The 19,627-nt window shown below is 37.4% G+C and overlaps 1 protein-coding gene across 1 annotated transcript in view; it reads left to right on the top strand.

The window, feature by feature from the left end:
- The window catches only part of THSD7A (thrombospondin type 1 domain containing 7A), a 169,434-nt gene that overhangs the window by 40,927 nt on the left and 108,880 nt on the right, over nt 1-19,627 (top strand). The window lies entirely within an intron of this gene.

Raw genomic sequence — 19,627 nt, 5'->3', positions numbered from 1 at the left:
AAAATAACTTTTATGAATTTGTTTAAGGATAAAATAAAAAAAGAGAGAATGTAGAATTAGGTTAAATGCTTAATAATTCATAAATGCAAAATCACAGTAGATAACTAAAAGAGGTAGGCGTAATATCATTTTGATTCTTAACCTATTTTTAGGGGGCAAGAAACATGTTGTGAAATGTAAATAAAATAATAAAATCAATATATGGCATTAAACCTTTCAGACATATTGTAATAATGTTTACATAAGCACACATTGTGTGCCCTAAGGAGTAATTTTGAATGCACACTGTTTCCTGCAGAAATGAAATAGCTGCCTTTTTTCATACAAAAGAATGAAGTACCAGGACTTCAGGAAGCCAGTTTTGAAAATGATATCAAGAATGCCCTCCTGGTATATGAAGTAGCACTGTTGAACTGATCCTCATGGAACTAATTGCTTCAGGACAGGAAAGCCTGGTATCTCCTGGCACGAGAAGGTGCTCAGCAGACTCATGGCACTCTTGCTGCTGAGACTGTTGCTGCTATAGACTGCATTACCTGCCCAAATACAATGTATTTTAAAGTATTTGAAGTTTTAAAAGCCTCTCCTTAAAAATTAAAAGTTAGTTTGAAAAACTAAAAATTATGGCTGCAGCTTCCTCTAATGCAAGTGCCTTCATTGATGTTTGAGGGTCTTCCTGAATCCTACCCATACAGTGATTTTGCAAGGTGTTCCTCCCAATGGGAGTCACATTTTCAATCAAACTAGATATTAAACTATTACTTCAAAATCAAAGTTACTATAGAAGTTTTGTCTATTTAAAAACTGTTTTTATTTCTAGTTGGTCTGTGTAATTTTACTTCCTGTGATTCACAGGTTTACTTCTGTGCTAGAGCTCAGCATTTTGTAATGCCTGAATGCAATTGCTGAATACAACTGCCAAGAAACTATGGATTTGTGTTTAGAAGAGCTGTTAATGTTGCTTTTTTCATGTATCTTTTTTCAGTCTCTCAAACTGAGGTAAGGCAATAAAAAAAAAATGGATTTTATAATATAATAGTCCTAAATTCTAGGATAACTGGCTAAACAAAAATAAATGATATGATTTGATAATTTGATATTATCTTTTGTTACATGTATAACCCTTATAATATTTAGATAGAATAGCCTTGATATTAAAAACAGAAGCTTTCCCCAAATATTTTTCCCCTCTTAGTGGAATGGGGATTTGTCTGCATACTGGAAGCTGTCTAGCTATAGAAACAAAGAACACTTAAGTATGTGATAAAGGCGATTTCTACCAGATGTTTTTCAGGAAGATTGTATCCAATTATTCCACATATTTGTGATTGCTGACAAAACCGTGTGAGTCCGGAATTGGATGGCTCACTTAATCGGCTGGATGGTTCAGTGCATGCACAACTGATGCTGCTTAACTTATGCCCGGGCTTCACACGCACGGGTGGCTGGCATTTGCGATCCCAGGGAGCAGAGACTGTGTTCTGGGTTTTTTCATTTTGTTTTTAATTTCTCTCTCCTTGGTTTTGTTATTACAGTGGATAATCTTCAGCTTTACTACCTTTCACTGACCATTTTGCATCACAGCTGTGTCTTTCCTGGTTTTCTTCAACCAGTTTTCTTTGCATCTTTCATGTTGACAGCTTCAGCATGTGTGAATTTATATCCATTTTCTTAAATATGCGGGACTTATCCTTGAAGATCATATAGAAATTATGATCTGCTCCAGAATGTATTTGCTCTGATCAAGCTAATAAGGACTATTCCTATATTTTCGCACATGAACCCTTGAACTTTCTGTTGCAATTTAACACGAAAGAAATAGGCATTCGTAAAATGGCAGTAGCATTCAAATTGAAAAGTTTGCCTATTTCTGTATCTACCTGCCACCTTTTGTATTAAATACAATGGCCAAAGATACATTAGGGCATCACATTTGCACAATAGCCGATGACAGGATCTTTGTGCTGACATTGCAGTCGCAGCGAGTTGCAGTCATTTTGCACTCACGCTGCACTTACACAAACAGTATTTCGCAACAGGAACCCACTAATGTGATAATCTCACACTTGGGCGCAATGCCAGGCTCCAAATAAAAGGTGGAGTACACTGAGCTCCCAAAGGGTGCAGCCAATTAGCACATTCTGTAATGCGCTCTAGCTGTCAGGGAAGAAAGTTTATTTCCCTTAAGCTGAAAAATATTCAGGCTCCTTAGAGGAGATGCTTTGGTTCTTGTGAACTTCTTTATATTTTGTCCTTCTGAGAAGGAAAAAAAATAAGTGAAATGCCTGCTTTGTTTTGCAGTCTTTGATTTGATTTTCCTTTCATGCTCATTGATTGGATTGGTAAAGAATCACTGGTAAAGAATTACTCCAATATTTAGGTTTTGGGGAGTTTTGCATCCCTCCTCCCCTTTTTTATTCTTTTTTTTCCCCCCATTTTAATAGAGCCTATAACAGCAATTTGTGTTGAAATACCAAAACTAAAATTAATTTTATGAATTAAAAACTTAGGATCTGATATTTTCCCAACCTATCTTGTAATTCTTGACTAGCCAATTAAAAAAAAAAAAAGTATTGGAAATATCTGCCATTTCTGTAGTTTAATCTAATTGTACACAATAATAAAGGAAGCACCACTTCTACAAGCATTTACCTTGCTTAGAGTTTACTAAAATATCCAGAACTAATGCAGGAGGCCTACAGTAGAGCTTTGGCTTGGCTTGTGTGCTGTTTTCCCTTCCCACATAACACCTTTTAGCAAGTTTTCATTTTGTAGGCTCTCTTGGAGATACTGTAAGGACCTTTTTCCCACCACAGTAGTATCTTCCTTATAAGATACTTCCAATCTTCCTTTTTCAGTTGGAGTGCTGTAGGAGTCAAATCCTTCCGGAGCTCCCACCATAATCATTCCTTTGGAACACGCTGGATAGTATGGATCTGGCTGGCTCCTGTAGAAGTATACCTGGTGACCTGGGGATAGAGGGAAGATTTTGATCAGCATGGATTTCTCCTGACTAAAAAAATAGAGAGAGAAGTCATATCTAAAAAGAGAAAAAGGTCCATCTAATCCAGTGTCCTTTCTCTGACAGTGTCTGTTTCTGGTTGACTAGGGAAGAGGATAAAATAAGGACAATCATGCTGCCACCTCGACATGTTGTCCCAGCCTCCAGCAAATATGTTGTTTTAAGCCAATGAAACTTTTCTTCTGTAATAGTTATTGCTAGATTTTTCCTCCAGCTGCTTTTTGAACCCATGCAAGTTTTTAGTATCCGTAAACACGTGCAGCTATTTTCATGTCATAGGAAGAACTCCCCCCTTTTTTTATTTTTTTTTTTAATGCATTCTTCTTGTTTCATTTGAAGCCCCTCTGCTTTATTAGTATGGTGAATAGTCACTCCTCATTAATAAGTGCCTCAGGAAAGGCAAGTCTATTTTAAATGCCAAGAACCCTTCTGCCTCATGCATTTCCACTATCTTGTTTGTATGTATGTTTGTAAATGACAAGTATGACCCATATGGTAACTTCTTCAGCATGTCAGATCTCTGCAGCTTTTCATGGGAAGGAAATCTAATTGTGAAACCCATAAAATAAGTGATTGAAAAACTTCTTAATCTAGGAAATAGTAGCTGTTTGAAATAGTAGCTGTTTGGAGGGCGAGAACATTGTTGAACTCAAGTATTTAGCAGAATTCATAGTAGACATTTATATAGATAAGGAAAACAACCTTAATTAGACTGTGGAGTTGTCATGCTAATCCTGCTGGTAATCCAGTTTTCTATAGCGAAGAAACCTCAGGATTTTGGCATCCTGATGGTTTAAGCATTTGGGTATTATTCCTTCTTCCTCCCTGCCTCAAAAATGGAAAGAAAAGGAAGAAGGCCTTTTGTTTTTGCTTCTGCAGTTTGCTTGGGATTGCCACTAATGAGAGTGCTGCTGTCAGCCCACCTTTCTGATGGGAGCAGCATCTCTATCTGGAGATGCTGCTGAGCAGGGCACTGTAACCTTGCAGCTCCTGGCTGCCCATTTGGGGCTTAGTTGCGTCAGGCCTTTGCTCAAAAGCAGCCATCCAGGTGAGCTCACCTAGCAAGGAAAGGTCTAGGCTGTTTTGGGGAAGAGTTTCAAAAGCTGGTGTTGGTGTGATCGTGATATTGCAATTTTAGTTGATGAGATGAGTGGAGCATCGCCCAGTTGTCTTTCCCAAGCACTAGCTCCCCTAGTAGATGGAGACTGGAGATCTGCCCATTTTGAGTCAATGTTTTAACCTGTGATATGAAAGGGGATGCTGTAGGATGCATTTCTGCTACAGGATGGAAGGACTAAAGGGTAGAACAGTGGGAGCTCCTCCTCCTGGAGAGGAGGAGTTGCTGAGCTAGGGGACAACTGGGAAGCGCAAGAGTGAGGCCAGCTGCCTGCTTGGCTTTGTAGTGGGCTTTGAGCAGAGCTATATTGCAGTTCCCCCTTTCATTCAGTCCAAGAACTCTCATAAAAGGTTGACTGCTGATGAGATGCTTGTCAGGAATGCTAAGGGATAAAGGGGTAAATAGGGAAAAAAATTTAGCTGGCCAGGAGGATCAGATCACTGTTTAAGCTGGGATGAATGCCCAGAGCTGGTGCTGACATACAGCAAGTGACTGTGGAGGTGACCTAGAAATTAATTGTCAGTCATTTTATGCCTCAAAGGCGTCATAGGTGTTGGAGATCTGCAGTTAGGATTTTTGACAACAACAGACTGTCAAGGCCACTAAGCTGTGTATCAGTGACCCAAAGCTTACACGGATACAAGTCTGTCACTGCAGTTGCACTTGTATTTGCTCCCTCCAATATCAGGTGCATCCCAAGAGATAAGTCAATTAACTGTGAGCCTTGGTGGTGTCACCGCTGCCCTAGAAAAGCCTCAGCAAAATCTCCAGTTCCCTTCTTGCCATACGTTTCATGGATGTTTTCTATCATAATATGCCTCTGTAAGAAAAATAACTTGGCAGCTGAAGTGTAGCCAGCCTTTAGGTATGGTTATGTGGTAATCATAGGAGTATGTGTAAAAGAGACAAATGGAGTTTAAGATATGTACTAAAAGGCAAAGGCATGTTGCATCATCATTTTTCATCTTGAACAGGCTTGAAAGATGCCATTTTGGCCAGAGCATAAATGCATAGAAGGTGTTTAAGGTAGAGGTGCCCTTATAATCTCGGGACTGACCTACAAGAACAGGATTGATCTATCCATTTTGTCCATCTGTTCTATAAACCAGGGAAAAAAAATCCATTTTGTTAAGTTGGTGCCTGACACTCAGCAAACATGTGACTTCAGGTCAAGGCAACATTCCCTGTGTGAGTATTAATCATCCCACATCTCGGACCTTTCAAAAGATAGGCAAGAAAACAAACAGGACTGTAAAATTGTTATTGGTGCTAGAAGCCCCCCTAGGGCAGAGAAAAGGCCTGATGCCTGTATACATCATGCTAGCAGAGAGGGATGGGCTTGTGAGAGGTCTCAGAGGCAGTGATATTTGTGTGCTACCCTAAGCCTTTGGCACTTGCAACCATTAGTTTACAGCCTTGGTCCTGTGCATCTTCTAAAACACATCACTGGGACTTGCCTTAATTGAGTCTGGGAACTTTTTAGCCAATCAAAAAAAAACAGTTAAATGAAACACTTGTTAAAGTTTTTATTTTGAGTATATCTATAGATAATGAAATCTTTTTGGTATTACCTCCATTATGAAAGGAGTTCTAACATGTAACCATGCTGAACAAGGTTCTTGTGTCATTCCAAAGCAACAGAAATGCACTGAGCTGGAACACAAGGACTCTTGGTTTCATCACTGGTTCTTTGAATTCTGTATGTCCAAACATGCTTTATGCCAGTTCTTCATCTTTGAGGTGAATGATTAAATGAAATATTGGTTTGCAAGATTGTTGAAGAATAAGGGTTTGTTAGTGTAAACTCTGCTTTTTGCCCTCACTTCTATTTGCTGTGTATATGAACGAATAAAATGACCTCATGCTCTGTAGGACAAAGAAAAGGTTGCTGGGCAAGTGCTTTGTTCCCCACCAATGCTGCACTCCACAAACTGCAACCTCAAAGGCTGTGTGTATTGAAGAGATAGGATATTGCAAAGTAACAGAAATATATTGCTCCATTGTTACATATAATAAAAAACCTCAGCCCTTTAACATTTCCAAAGAAGGAAATGTATGCATTTATCATTTATATTGAAGAAGTAAGCTAATGCTCCAGTTAAGACTGATTTTCTATTACTAGATTATTTTTAAAATGCACAGTACTTTATTATATTTTATTGAAGTATTTATTGAAAATACTTGTTGCCATCTGATTAAAGAGCATTCATTTGAATAATTGAAATAAAAGAAATCCTTCCTTTGAATTCTTAGATTTCTAGGGTTATGTTAACGTCTTTAATAGATGATAGTGGCTTAGTCTTCTATTAGTACCCTAGTATTTCTCACAAACTAAAATCAGAACATCAGTCCTATTTGTTACAGTACTACTTAAATATGGCCATTCTCTGTTAGAAACTGCTTTTAGTATACTTCTGTTTTCAAAGCTTTGTGTTTCAAGAGAAACAAAGAAAAGCTGAAGAATAATTAGAAGATCGTTTCAATACAAACCATATCAGATAGTGCACATTATCTAGTGAAAGTGCTTTTATAGAAATGTTCTTGAATTTCCATTCAGTTTTCTTCTCATTTCTGCTCTCTGCATTGTGTGATATGGTTCACATATGTAGTTACTGATAGTGAAAAGCCTGCTGGCTGTAAAGAGTGTTTGAAGTGAGACATGCAATTAATACCGAATATGCTGGGATAAGTGCTTCATTTCTTGCAGAGCTTGTGATATCATTCCAAACAGAATAGGAAGGCCCGTTAGCATCTGGATTAGTGACTGAAACCAAGGTCTTAAAGGCCACCAAGGGAGTAGTAAGAATCACTATCTGAGCTTCTCTTGTTGGATTTTAGCTATCAGTGTTTGAATTATTGTAAAAGGGAGCACATAAAATAGCTAGATTTTTTTTTAAAAAAACTCTCACTATAACATGCACATTTTATCTGATTATTTAAAAATTGAAATGCGTTCAATAGATGTCCAGCTTTAAATACATTTAGTTCAAATCTATTAATCAGTACATATAGATTGGGTTACTTCATAAAACAACACTCGACATTTCCGATGTTGATCTTAAAATAAGTGATTTGTAGACATTGCCTGCTGTATCTTACCTCTCCTCTGAATAAAGCAACCATTCTGTCTTACATTTTTCAGTCTTCTGCAGTCATATTTTACTCTTTTAGTATATAACATATAATCCTTATGCATATAACATAACATTTGACTGAGTAATAGCAATACAGTGCTCCAAATGAAATTAACTTGGCAAAATGCTTCCTGCCCCATTAATGACATTTCCACCTTTACTTTGGATTAACACCTGGCTTTAACTCTGTGTTTTTCATGTGTGTATGGTAAGCTGTAAATGAATAAATGCTCATCTGTTGAACATCTTTATGTACTCTATAACAAAAGTGTACATTAATAGTTTGTGGAGTGTACAATTACTATCAATTTTGAAATGATTTAATATTCTTGCTTAACTGAGGCAAAATAATCTCACTCAGGCAGTTGGAGACTCTAGCTGCGGAGCGGCTGCAGAAGCAGAGGACTCTTGGCTCTGAAGATCCCTTTCCATGATTTTGAGTTTTTGTGCTTTCCCGATGAACTGTTTCAGACCTCATTTCTTTCCTTCCTCCTTTATGCTCTGTACACCTTGACTGCCCTCACGCTCTTCTTTAGACTCTTCTCTGCAATTTTCCTTTCCATTTCCTTCTGCTTAGCTTATCGCTTCCCAGGAAAAGCCATCAACAAAATTCACAAAAACAAAACAAGCAAAAAAAAACCCTCGTGTTTGCAGTTGCCATGTTGCTTTTTCTCATCTGCATTATGTGCTCCTCTGCCGAGCTTGGTCAAATTTCTGTACCTGTCCAAACTTCTGTTGGGTGGTACCTGGGCTTTCTACTAGGCTCTCTGGGGCCAAAATCTTCTCGGTGGGGCCCAGAGTCAGAACAAACGTCCTGATTTGCGTTGTGTCTAGGTAAATACAAGTAACGCTATATATCTCTCCTTAGGCACGTAAAATGGGTACTAATAATGAAGTGCATCTTCCAGTAAAGCATCATGTTTTAATCTCAAGTCTCCTGGAGAGTCTACTGTCTTCTTGGTGATTCAATTGAAAGAGAAGAAAGTAGTCTCATTTCTGGTTTGAGTTGCTTTGCCTCTCACACAATTAAAGTTTTGGTGATTTCAATCCTGAGTCTGAGAATTTTCAACTAATTTAAAATGCCCAACTTTGGTAAGATTTATGTGGTTCTTTGTTATTTTAAGGAAATTCTCATCAACTCACATGAAATATTGTTTCTTCCTGCCCTAATCTCCTACTCTGGAGTGGCTTTATTGTCTTCAAGAGTTAGAATGGAAGGAAAAATGCAAAGCGATTTAGGCAGGGTGCAGTGATCTGCATAGAATAAGTGGGTGCATGTGGTCGTGAGTGTATTTTATTCTCTTTGCTACCCAGCTGATTCGTCTTTCTTTTGGCAGTGCCATACTGGGTTGAACTTTCCTCTGAAAGGAAAGTCACCTGCTGTAGAACAAACTGTGCCCTTCTAGAACAACCATGCCCCTTCCTTAGATGACTGTGACATTTTTCATCTCCATCTATAAATGCTATTTCCAAATAAAAAAAAGCGGGCAATAGTATGGAGTAACGAAGATCAAAGTATGTAAGACATTCTTAGGCTTCAGATTTATAATGAGTTTATGGAAAATAAATTCTAGTTGAGGTAAATTGCTGTTATCCACCCACAAATTGTGTATTTTGAGAGGGAGAAAAGCCTTTCCAGTGAAATTGGAACTGAGTCAAATTTTGTGTTATGATGGAGACTTAAATGAAATGTGTGCATGTCCTTGCTAGGACAAAATTTGTTTTTCACATAGTGCATCTGAAGATGGTAAGAGAAAGTTTATGGCTCCTAATGCAGCTGGGGTGAATAATTACTACTTACAAGTTCTCCAGAAAGAAACAGGGACCATAAGATCACTGTAAATGTCTTTTGAGACACTGAAATTCCCATAAGTTTTTCTTTTCTTTCTTTCCTTCTTTCTTTCTTTCAGAGCTCAAAGAACATTTTCATGCTGATGTGTTATAGAAATTATTAGGAAAGATTTTCCAGTCTCACCTTTTTCTTTTTTTCCTTTGTAAAGAGTGCCCTTGAAACAAAATGACCTTTCTGTTTTTCAGAGACTTTTGAAGATGTTTTTCAGGGTAATGCAGGCTGATATGGATCTTTGCATCACCTATTTGGCAAGAGGGCAAGTGTTTCTTTGTCCAACACTAACCTTCCTTCTCTGCTCATTATCTCTGGTGAGAGTTGTTTTAATTGAAGTCATCCTTTCTGAAAGATATCTCCAACCCAGCTGATTATTGATTTTGAAGGATCTGACCTGTTAAAATTTCCTTGCCAATGAGTTAACCTTCTTGCCTGAAGGTGAATTAAAAGAGAGTGACATTTCCAATTTCCTAAGCGATGTAGCCAAAGAAGCTGTGCTAAAGTGTTATAATGTTAGTTCTGCCTTTTCGAAAAATAAGATATATTATTTAGCATGATGGGTCTGAACATCTTCCTTTGGCCTATTTAATGACAGATCTTCACTCATTTGAACTTGTTTTCTAGCATGTTTTAAATTTTGAGCATTTTTTATATCACCAAAGACACTTTGACACTGTATTTGCTCACAGACTTGTTTTTCTCTGAGTTCTCTTCTAAAGTTTAGGATTTAGTTCAAAACAATCATATTAACAAAATGAAGGATGGGAAGTTAGGAAAATTATTCAGCTACCTAGACATTTGAACCTACATAATAGCAGCATTTCAGCAGTTCTGATGAATTGATCTGTATTGCTTTGCAGACAAATACATTTTTCCCTAATTCCACCTACAGTAGATTAATAACTGCTATCACAGTGTGCTAAACTTTCTGCTACCATCAGTAATCATAGATGAGCATGTCCCTATTCAAATGTATCAGTCTTCTGTGTGTATTTTTTTTCCTTTAAATCAAACTTGGACATGGAATGTCCACCATGTGGAAAAGAAGCTTAGTTTTTTTTTTTTTTTTTTTTTTTTTTTTTGTTAATGGGGGAAAAATTGTAAGAATTAGTACTGTTAACACTGTTTTATGAATAATCTGAAGGTGGGACTATTTTGGTAAGAACTGGAAAAACGTCTGTCTCTTTTGAGGACAAGAAGATAGCTGTGACATAAATCATTTCGGAGAGGTGTTCAGTGGCATTCCTCTCTGCTGAATTTTGATAATGGAGGGTGGCTTCCAAAGGAGAAGCAAATCAACATAAAAGACAACATTTTTTTTTATTTGCAGGTGGATTGTCACTGATGCCTGGTTCCTTTTTCAAACTCATTGTTTCCCATGTTTGGAATCTTCTTACTCCTTCTCCATCTCTCACCTTGTCTTAGGTGGGAGGGTAGCTAACATAACAACCAAGAAATTCTTTCCAAATGTACAGATGGTCTAAAGTGCTATGTAAAAATACTTAAATTAAACAAGAAAAGAAAAAAGGAAGAAAAAAAAAGTTTCAGCTGCTATTTAGAGATTCTTCTGATTTTGGTGTTCTTATGAAATGACCTCAGCAAAGTAACTAGGGGAATCAAAGGTTGTACTAGCAATGGAAATGGAAACCTTTTTTATGTGTGAGAATGGGAGACTAAAGCAGAGGTCATTCAGCTGTGTTCCTCTCTTCTCTCTTTGATGTGTGAGAGGAATTTTAAGAAATCTCCCAGAAATTTCTGATATGAGAGTATCCTTCTTGTGAGGTACTCTTTAATGCTTTTATATGCAAATATTTGTATATTTCTGCAGTTTTTGCAGAATAACATTTTTTTTCAGTACTGACCAGCTCCATTTTTAATGGGACATTAAGAGTTCTTGTAATAAATGAATGTGATAAGGCCAGATCCAGTCATGTATATTTAAGCAGATGTCCCTGCTGTGATTAATAGGAGGTTCTCTTTAAAAGGCAAAGTTATGATATGGTCTGAGGTGCTGAAACAGCTGGCTGCATTAATATTTTATAAAAGATATTACTTATGTGTTAAAACAAAACTAGGAAAATACATTTTAGAAGTTCAGTAGAGGTATTCCAAAGACAAAACATAGACAAAAACGCTTATTTTTGTACAATTGTTCAACACATTTTTCAGGTGGGACTAATTAATTCACTATAGCTAATTAATTATTTATCTCAGTTATGGTTGGAATCAAAATGATTGATTATGGTGTGCTCAAAGAAAGCCATTAATTATTTTTCATACGGTGCAGTGAATGGTTCCCTACTGTCCTGACAAAACTACCTCAAAATGAATGTGAATCTGTCTTTGTCTGATGCACAGTGGCACCTATATTTTGAATACATCAGCATGGCTTCATTGACTTTCCTTCCCATGCCTTTAAGTACTAGTTCTCCATGATGAACGCACCACAGTTTTAGGGGAAAGTTGACATTTAAAAATTGCAAATGGGTTTCACAGGAATTTGGTGAACTGCAGATGCTAATAAATAATAAATGAATAGAGGATGTGCTTGGAAGAATGTGTCTTAGCAAGACAGAAAGTCTTAGTGCGCTTCAAAGATTTATGACTGGATTATTATTTCAGTCCAGCACACAGGCAATTTAAATAATTGAAACATTTAAAGGTAAATACATATATAAATTTGCTACTTTATGTAATGTTCTGTATTTAGAAGAAGCAGTTTTATAAAACTTTGCTTTCCTCCAGTGAATTACAAGAAAAACGAAACCAGGACAGTTTCAGAAAATGTCCTAAATCGTATCAATTAAGTTCAGGTCTCTCTTTTTATGTTATTTTATTCCTCTGGTGGCAAAGAAAACAATTATAAAGAGCCCAGAAGTACCTTTTTATCTAGTCCTTGAATTAGCTCTGTTGTGGCCAAGAAGGCCGAGTGAGGATGCGGATGAGATGTAGGCATGCTGGGCTCTATCAATAAGATTACTATAAAGAAAAAGGAGCAGTCTGCCATCTGGGCTTCTTCCTTTCTTATTAAAACACACCTTTCAAGGTGGATGGAATTTTGCCAAAACCCCTGAGAAAGCCATTGAGTAAACTGTGTGTTCACAGGCAGAAGATAAGACACCTATTTCTACTGCTATTTATTTTGCACGTACAGTTTTTCATCAGTAAATCTAAATGGAGTTTAAAAATTAAGATTGTGATCTCTGCTTTATGCGTGGAGAACCTGAAGGTAAGGCAATAAAAATGGGCCACATAGATCATCTAGCATGTTAAAATTAGGGCTAGGTGTACAGCCTAAATCTCTTTCCAATATGCAACTAAATTGTACTCTTACAACCAACTTCCTGCAAGCTTGTGTGACATTACATCTTGCAGGAAGTCTGACCCTTTAAAAATGTCAGTGTCCAAAGATATTGCATTTAATTTCTGATGTCTGGCTCTACTACCCTGCTTGATTTCTTTCCTAAAAGCCGTAGCAGTAAATTTCCTCATAGCTCAGTCAAGGAGGTTTTCAACTTGCTTGCCCTTGGCTAATATAAGCGCACATGGGGATGGGGAAGCACTGGGCTGGCACAAGCGTTATGGCCCGTGTCGGCTGAGGGACCCTGTGGCCGTGACAGCCCTGCAATGAGCTCTTCTGGCCGGCAGCACCCCAGGAAGATGCTGTCATGAACAAGGGAAAGGCAGAAGACTGGACAGAGGCACAAAAACATTCACTTGAGCTTGATTCCAATTGAAACGAGTATTTTATCTTTTGTTTTTTAAGAGATCAGACTGCATATAATGGCGAAGATCATATTTAATAAACTGAGTTGCAAAGTCATTCATGGCAGTGCATAATACTAGGGGAAAGTGAGCTGATTTAAAGTCTCTGTAAACTATTCAGTGTGGCCAGTGTGTGTTCTACTCTGCACACAAATACATTCTCCTAACCCGGGTAATTGATGTAGCAACTTGTGCTGATGCTTGAGATTCAAGACGGAGGCTACCAGCACTTATTCAGTTGATCTAATTCAGTTTCACTCTGATTAGAAGTAAAATTCAATTAAATTAGTTGAATTAGTGCAAAAATCTGCGTTTCCACGAATACTCACGTCAAAGAGATTTTCAGATTGAGAGTTTTTCTTGGATGTATTTCAGTTAAAATGCAGCAATTTCCACAGAAATTGCTCTGAGATCTGTGAGTGATTTGAATGTAAAACGCCAATGTGGAGAAAAGAATGAATCAAAACTAAGGAAAAAAATATATCATTAACCTGTACAAATCACACCTTCATCTTTAATAGTCAGTAGGTCATGACTCAAGTTTCCTTCATAGTCTATCCTTATAATTTGATCCTGATGCAGATAGAGTTGTGAAAATCTCCAGAGATACACATAAGTATCATTTGTGGTGGTGCGGCTCCTGTAATTTAAACTTACACTGTGAAAAGCAAATATTTTGTCATGATTACAGTCTCCATAATTATTGGAAGTAGTTACTGATTGCAGAAATTTACACATAACTGGCTGTGCTATTTGTGGAAGTGGTTTTGGGTTTTGTTCCTCTGCTACATAAGGAAAAATAAATTAATGCAATGTATTTTCCAGCATTATGTCTCTGATACCTTGCAGAAATAAGGCAGAAGACTGAATTTAGGAGTTTCTAATGTGATCTCTAAAACTCTTCTTCCTTAGGAGGCAGTTGAGAAGCACAGGGATGTTCTTGCTGACATGTCAATGCCTGAGTATTAATTATATTAGAAAGGCTGTACAAACATGTATGTAGAAATATTTGAGTTGAATGTGGTGGGCGACTGGGAGAGCATCATATTGGTCTTCCTGTTTCTATACTCTCCTTTAGGCATGTACCTTATCTTGCTGTGGAAGATGGATATTGGGCCAGGTAGAGCTTTGGTCTGACTCCGGGTAGCTTTCATACATTCTTAGGAGGAGATGCAGAGCAGCCTCCAAGAGATAATCAAAAAAGATAAAGCGATACCCATTGCAGCAATGCAAGCAAAGGCTGACAAAATCTTTCATCCAGCTTATGAAGCCTGCAAGCATGTTCGCTCTGTTTATGTTGTATGGGAATCAGCATTTTGTCAGGGGAATGTTATCTGGCTTTTCAGTCAGTACTGCAATTTGAGAGACAGTGTAAGCAGAGAAATTTGAAAAATGCATTAGTATGGTTTAGCACCACTTCTAAGGAAATTAAGAAATGTTCATGTACCGGCTTTATGCGTAAACAGACCGTGGGCTAAAGGAAACTGTATTGCGTATCTTACAGTATCAGAAGTATTTATTACAGCACGACTAGAGGCTCAAAGCAATGTAATTGCTTTGTAGAACATAGAATCTCTATTTCTCTTTAAAGCATGCTGCTTCAATTAAGTATTCTTTTCCTATATTCATTCAATATTCATTTTGACTGTTACTGCTATACTATGTGTAGGAAATATATACAGTTAGAAGAACTAATGCTGAAAATAAATAATAAAAAAAAAGGTTTGGAAGAAGAGCTGTTTTAAAATTTGAATAATGCTTTGAGAATTAGTTTAAGGTTTTATAAGCCTAAAGGAAAAGATTTCATTATGGGTTATGACAAAAATACAAAGCCAGATAGCTCAGCACTGTGAGGTATCAGCCTTTCATGTCTGTGCACATGCTAGCGTGTATTTCAGGTTATCATGTTGCACAACTACTGAGAGCTGGAGGCTCTCAATAGTTTTGGTGTAGATCGTGATTTTCATGGTGTTATGCCTCTGTACATTCAGATTGCTTTGGGAAGAAATGTGGTATGGAGAGTGTGAGCCCTCCTGCTGTGTATTTAAAAAATTGAATCTGTAGCTTGAACAACAAAACAAATACAAGGCCTCTTTTTTTTTTTTTTTTTTTTTTTTTTTTGGAATTAGTAGATTTTTCAGACCTGGCAGTTTGAGTTTGGGGAATGAATACCTAGCATTAGTTATTATTAATTATTAAATAAAGGAGAAAATTGGTGAAACTTCTCTGTTACTTTATGTGTTTTCTCTTTGATGCAGACACTGCCTTGTCTGTTCTTTTTAACTCTGAAAGAGAGCGAAAAAGACAAAAGCGTTGGAGAGAAACGACAGCCAAGGTGACTCACGGTCTTCCTGTAGCGGAGCATGTGCAGGAGCGAGTTGTGCTGGAAACAGGACACCCAGTAAAGGCTGTGGTGTGGTCCCCAGGGGGTGTGAAAGATGCAGAGTTATAGGATTTACCTATCAATGACCATCATCATCTCCCTTGGCATTCCTTATAGTATCAGTTATGGACTCCGTGTTTCCCAAAGCTATCAGCTTGTCATGCTGGCCACATATCAGTTTCCATATATACATATATATGTATATAGTGTGTGTATATATATACATATATATATATATATAAAATCTATCGCAAATTAATCTGGCACTAAGGCATTTTATGTTTTACTTCTTCCTAATGGAGCAGACAACGTGTCTCTATTACTGCTGCACAGCACCCTGTTTAGCCTTTCCTCTGTAGCAAATGCAGGTGATAAAAATAGTCCATTTGCAACAGTTTTTTTCCTTTGTCCTTAAATGCGTAAAGCAAGTATAGATGGGATAAGTGTGTGATCCCAGCTTACACCCATGCTCGTTGTATTTTCCCTTAACGAAGTGGATCTGCAGGTGTTTTTGGCCACAGTGCTGAGCCGGTTTCGTTCTCGGTGAGCGGCTGGAGGTTGTCGCTGGCCTGGCTTCCCCCTGGGGCTGCACTTTGCATCCGGCATCATCTCCCTTCCCGCTGGAGGCTTCTGACCTGTGGCTTTGAGACCTCTCCTGAGACGTTCAGCTTGCTCTGTGGCTGTGTCTTGTAATGCTTGCGCCCTTCTGACTGTCAGTGCCGTGTCACCCGGTTAACCCCCTCGGCCTCCTCATCACAACTTCTTCTTACTATAAAGAAATTTGAGGTCTCTGGTATTATTTAAGGCTAGATTCCATCTAAACTTAAGGAAAATTCTGCTAATCAGTTTCCCCAAGAGTCTCCTTAAATTCAATCCTCTCAAAACTCTCAAAGCTAAATGGCATGTTGTGCAGCCCAAGCTGTGCAAACTGTTTCATTATTATTATTATTTATTTAACTAACATTTTATGGCTTAATTTTATTAAACTATTTAATACATTCATCTATTAATGCTACTTACAGACACCAAAACAGTGACATAAAATGGGTCAAAATCATTTCTCACTGAAAGCACAGCAAAGTTCAGATGAAATCAATGGAGAAGCCCTCATTCATTAAAAAAGTAGATCCTTGCCCTATGCTTTAACACATGCTTGTTATCAGATGCTTGGGGGCAGTTGGGGCCCTGTTTTGTTTTGTCTTTGTACATATTTCTGAGGGAAGAAAAGCTGAAGGGATTTTCACAGTTTTTTTTACTCAGGATCAACCTTCAAAGGAAGTTGTTTCTCATTCAGATAGTGACAATTTTAATACCTGAAACCATGTATTAATGTGTAAGGTAGGATTTTAAGGACTGTGATAGCTTGCTTTGTTCTCACTGGGGCTAATCTCTGAAATTTCAGTATAAATTTACAGTAATGATTCATTCACTTACTTTCCTGCTTCCCAGCGCAAAAAAAAAAAAAAAAAAAAAAGTAATCCTCCAGAGCTTAGAGAAAATCTTAATATTGTATTTTGCAGTAATCTCTTTTGAAGACAAAGAATTACAAATGGCATTTCGAACTCCCTATGACTTCCATGGCAATTTCCAACACTAAAAGAAGCTAACTTCCTATTTATTTCCTTAGCTGCCATTTGTAATACACTGATTAAACAGTAAATGGATAAATGATTGTATTTTCATAATACAAGCATAACTCAGTATAAGTAAGGCACAACACAAATACATAAATATGTTGAAAACAAAATCCCAAGAAGCACTACCAAGCTGAGCACACTCATGTCCCACTGCATCATTGTAACTGGATCCATGCACAGGAGGGAAAGCAGAGTAGGTGTTTCAGTAGGAGATGGAGAACCTAAAGAATACTCATAAAAAGCAAATTTAAACATCACATGTGATAATGAGACTAGATAGCTGTTGTACACATTTTCTGTTTTTGTTGGTGGTGCTTATTATTACTCACCCACACCAGCCCCCCAACAGCATTTTAATGAAATTTCCCTGGTTTCCTGGCTCCCACTAGATTTTTATCCCCAAATTTCATATTCACAAATCTTTATGAATCACGTTAAGTACAAGTTGACTTACTTTTGGTAACTGAATGTTGCTCTCTGCATTTCTGTTCTTTGCAGTTTGATGTAGGAATTTAAAGCTGCAAAGTCTGTCATACACATAGAAAAGTGTGCAAGTGCTGCCCCTTATAATGATTTAGTGCAGTTAAAATATAGTTATTGTATGTAGCAGATGATCTTGGTATATTTGGCACAAGGTAGATTCTAATATTTCTGAGGAGCCTGAAGTTGATCATGCTCTACCTGGATCCTTTTTTACTGAAACTTAAAAATTGTATATATTCGTATTTTTTCCTTAGCATATAAGGAACTGAATCAACTTGGGTATAAGTGAGGTGGGAGGGATCAAATACATCACCAATATCAGTTGCGGGTCCTTACGTCATCCTAGAGATGCTGAGTGATGGTTTGTTTAGAGGTTCACCTAAATTTGTTTGCTTGGTACTCACCAGCAGTGCTTTCAGAAAATTGCAGACTACTTCACAGCAAAAGGAGAACAGTTCAGTGTTTAGTAAATAAGCCTGTTTGTGAATCTCAAGCTTCCTCTGCACAGAAAATAGAGTTTGAAAAACAACCCTCTTGTAATCTGTTGAAGGAGTTTATTTGATGCCCAATTATCATATAAACACTTTTTTCTTATATTTTTTTTCCATATTTGCATTGCTGAAGATGGGATTTGATGCATCAAGGCTGAAAATTGTAATATTTGCATTAGTAAGAACCTGGCAATGAATTGGATTGACAGCACTTAGCTTTCAAGCAAAATTTTTAGATACAAGGCACTTTCTTGGGTAATTGAAGATTTCAAGTTTGGTAGAATCCCAAAGTAGGAATTCTTCATCTGAAGTAGAACTGTAAAGAAGGTTGCGTAATTGGATGCATGGACTGAGGTGATAAGACAGGAATTTGCAGTTTGCAAGGTGACTGACATAGCTTTATGTTCAATCACAGTGATATTAGTATCACTACTTTAGTTGGTGGTTTTCTGGCATTTTTTTTTTAAAAAGTTGTCCTTTTAAATTTGGTGTTTATTTTCAGACAGAGTTTCAACATAATTTTCTGGGAAATGCCATATCGCTTAAGCCAGTGTAAATAACCCCAAAATTAAATACAACAATGATTATGTTACTTGTGGAAGGCTGGTTAGAAATAAAGTAGGGTAATCTCACTGAAATGGAAACTGAAATGTATTTAATATATATTTATTTTCCTGAGTATCTAGCTAAACCTTGGAAACCCTAATTCAAACTTAATCTGCAAAAATCAGCAGAGGGGTTTCCATGTGCTGAGTGGGCCTTTGCCAGCTGGCATTACTCTCTGGTATTAATGCTTCGGATTTTAGAAGCACAAACAAACTGTTCAGCTGCAGGGTGCCTCAGCTAAGTGTCTGCTCCATGCAACGGCAGTGAGGAGCAGAGGCTAAGTACAGAGCCCAGCATTAATCTCATCCCCAAACTGCTACTGCAATTAATGTTGGATGAACAGCTGATACTTCTGCTGAAGTCATTGTGAGTTTTGAAGTCCTTGGGAATCAGTAATAGGATACAGGTTCATATTCCTTCCAATCATTAAATGCAAGAATGCTTTAAATAATTTATATCTGTCATAATTCCTTTAGCTTACTACCACTATTCCTTTAATAACCTGCTTTGGAAACAACAGCGGCTCAGCCCTGCAAATCCTGCAACTTTACTCACACAAATAGTCTTGTTGCGGTCATGAGGTCATCTGGATGAAAAGGATTGCATGATCTGGCCTCGGGTCTTTTCATGCAACATTAGCATTTCGCAATCAGAAGAACTGGCTTCTGGATGTGTGATAAAGTTTGCATTTGTTTAATGCAGGTAGACATTTTTCCTTTGGGAAATTGCCATAGTTATTTTGTTGAACTGCTTGATCTTTTATTTTCATAGAAGGTTAGTGCAACATGTATAAACAGTGCTTTCCAGGTTAGACCTGCATGAGAGGGTCTTAAAAACAGAGAAAATGCCAACAGCATAATGTTTTCTTTTCATTGTTAACAAAGATTTATTTCTCTACCCTTTGATTTGTGCATTTTGTGTGTTGAATCTAGTGAATATAATATTTTTCAAAAAGAAAAAACAACCATATCATCATTGAGGGACACAGGTTTTTATTGGTTTTGTTGTTACTATTATGATGAAAACATAGGGTACTTATCATACCTTAAAGACTTTAAAAGGCAGCAATTTGTGTTCTTTTGTCAGTTATCAGTGCTGGTAAGTTCGTCTCCGATAACATTTTCCATACAAGCCATTGCACAA

The sequence above is a fragment of the Tinamus guttatus genome, unplaced genomic scaffold (genome assembly GCF_059628265.1).
Source record: "Tinamus guttatus ecotype Peru unplaced genomic scaffold, ASM5962826v1 Tinamus_guttatus_pri_ptg000503l, whole genome shotgun sequence".
In the NCBI taxonomy this organism is placed as follows: Eukaryota; Metazoa; Chordata; class Aves; order Tinamiformes; family Tinamidae; genus Tinamus; species Tinamus guttatus.
Note: the sequence above shows the minus strand (reverse complement) of the source record. Positions and strands in the feature narration are given on the sequence as shown.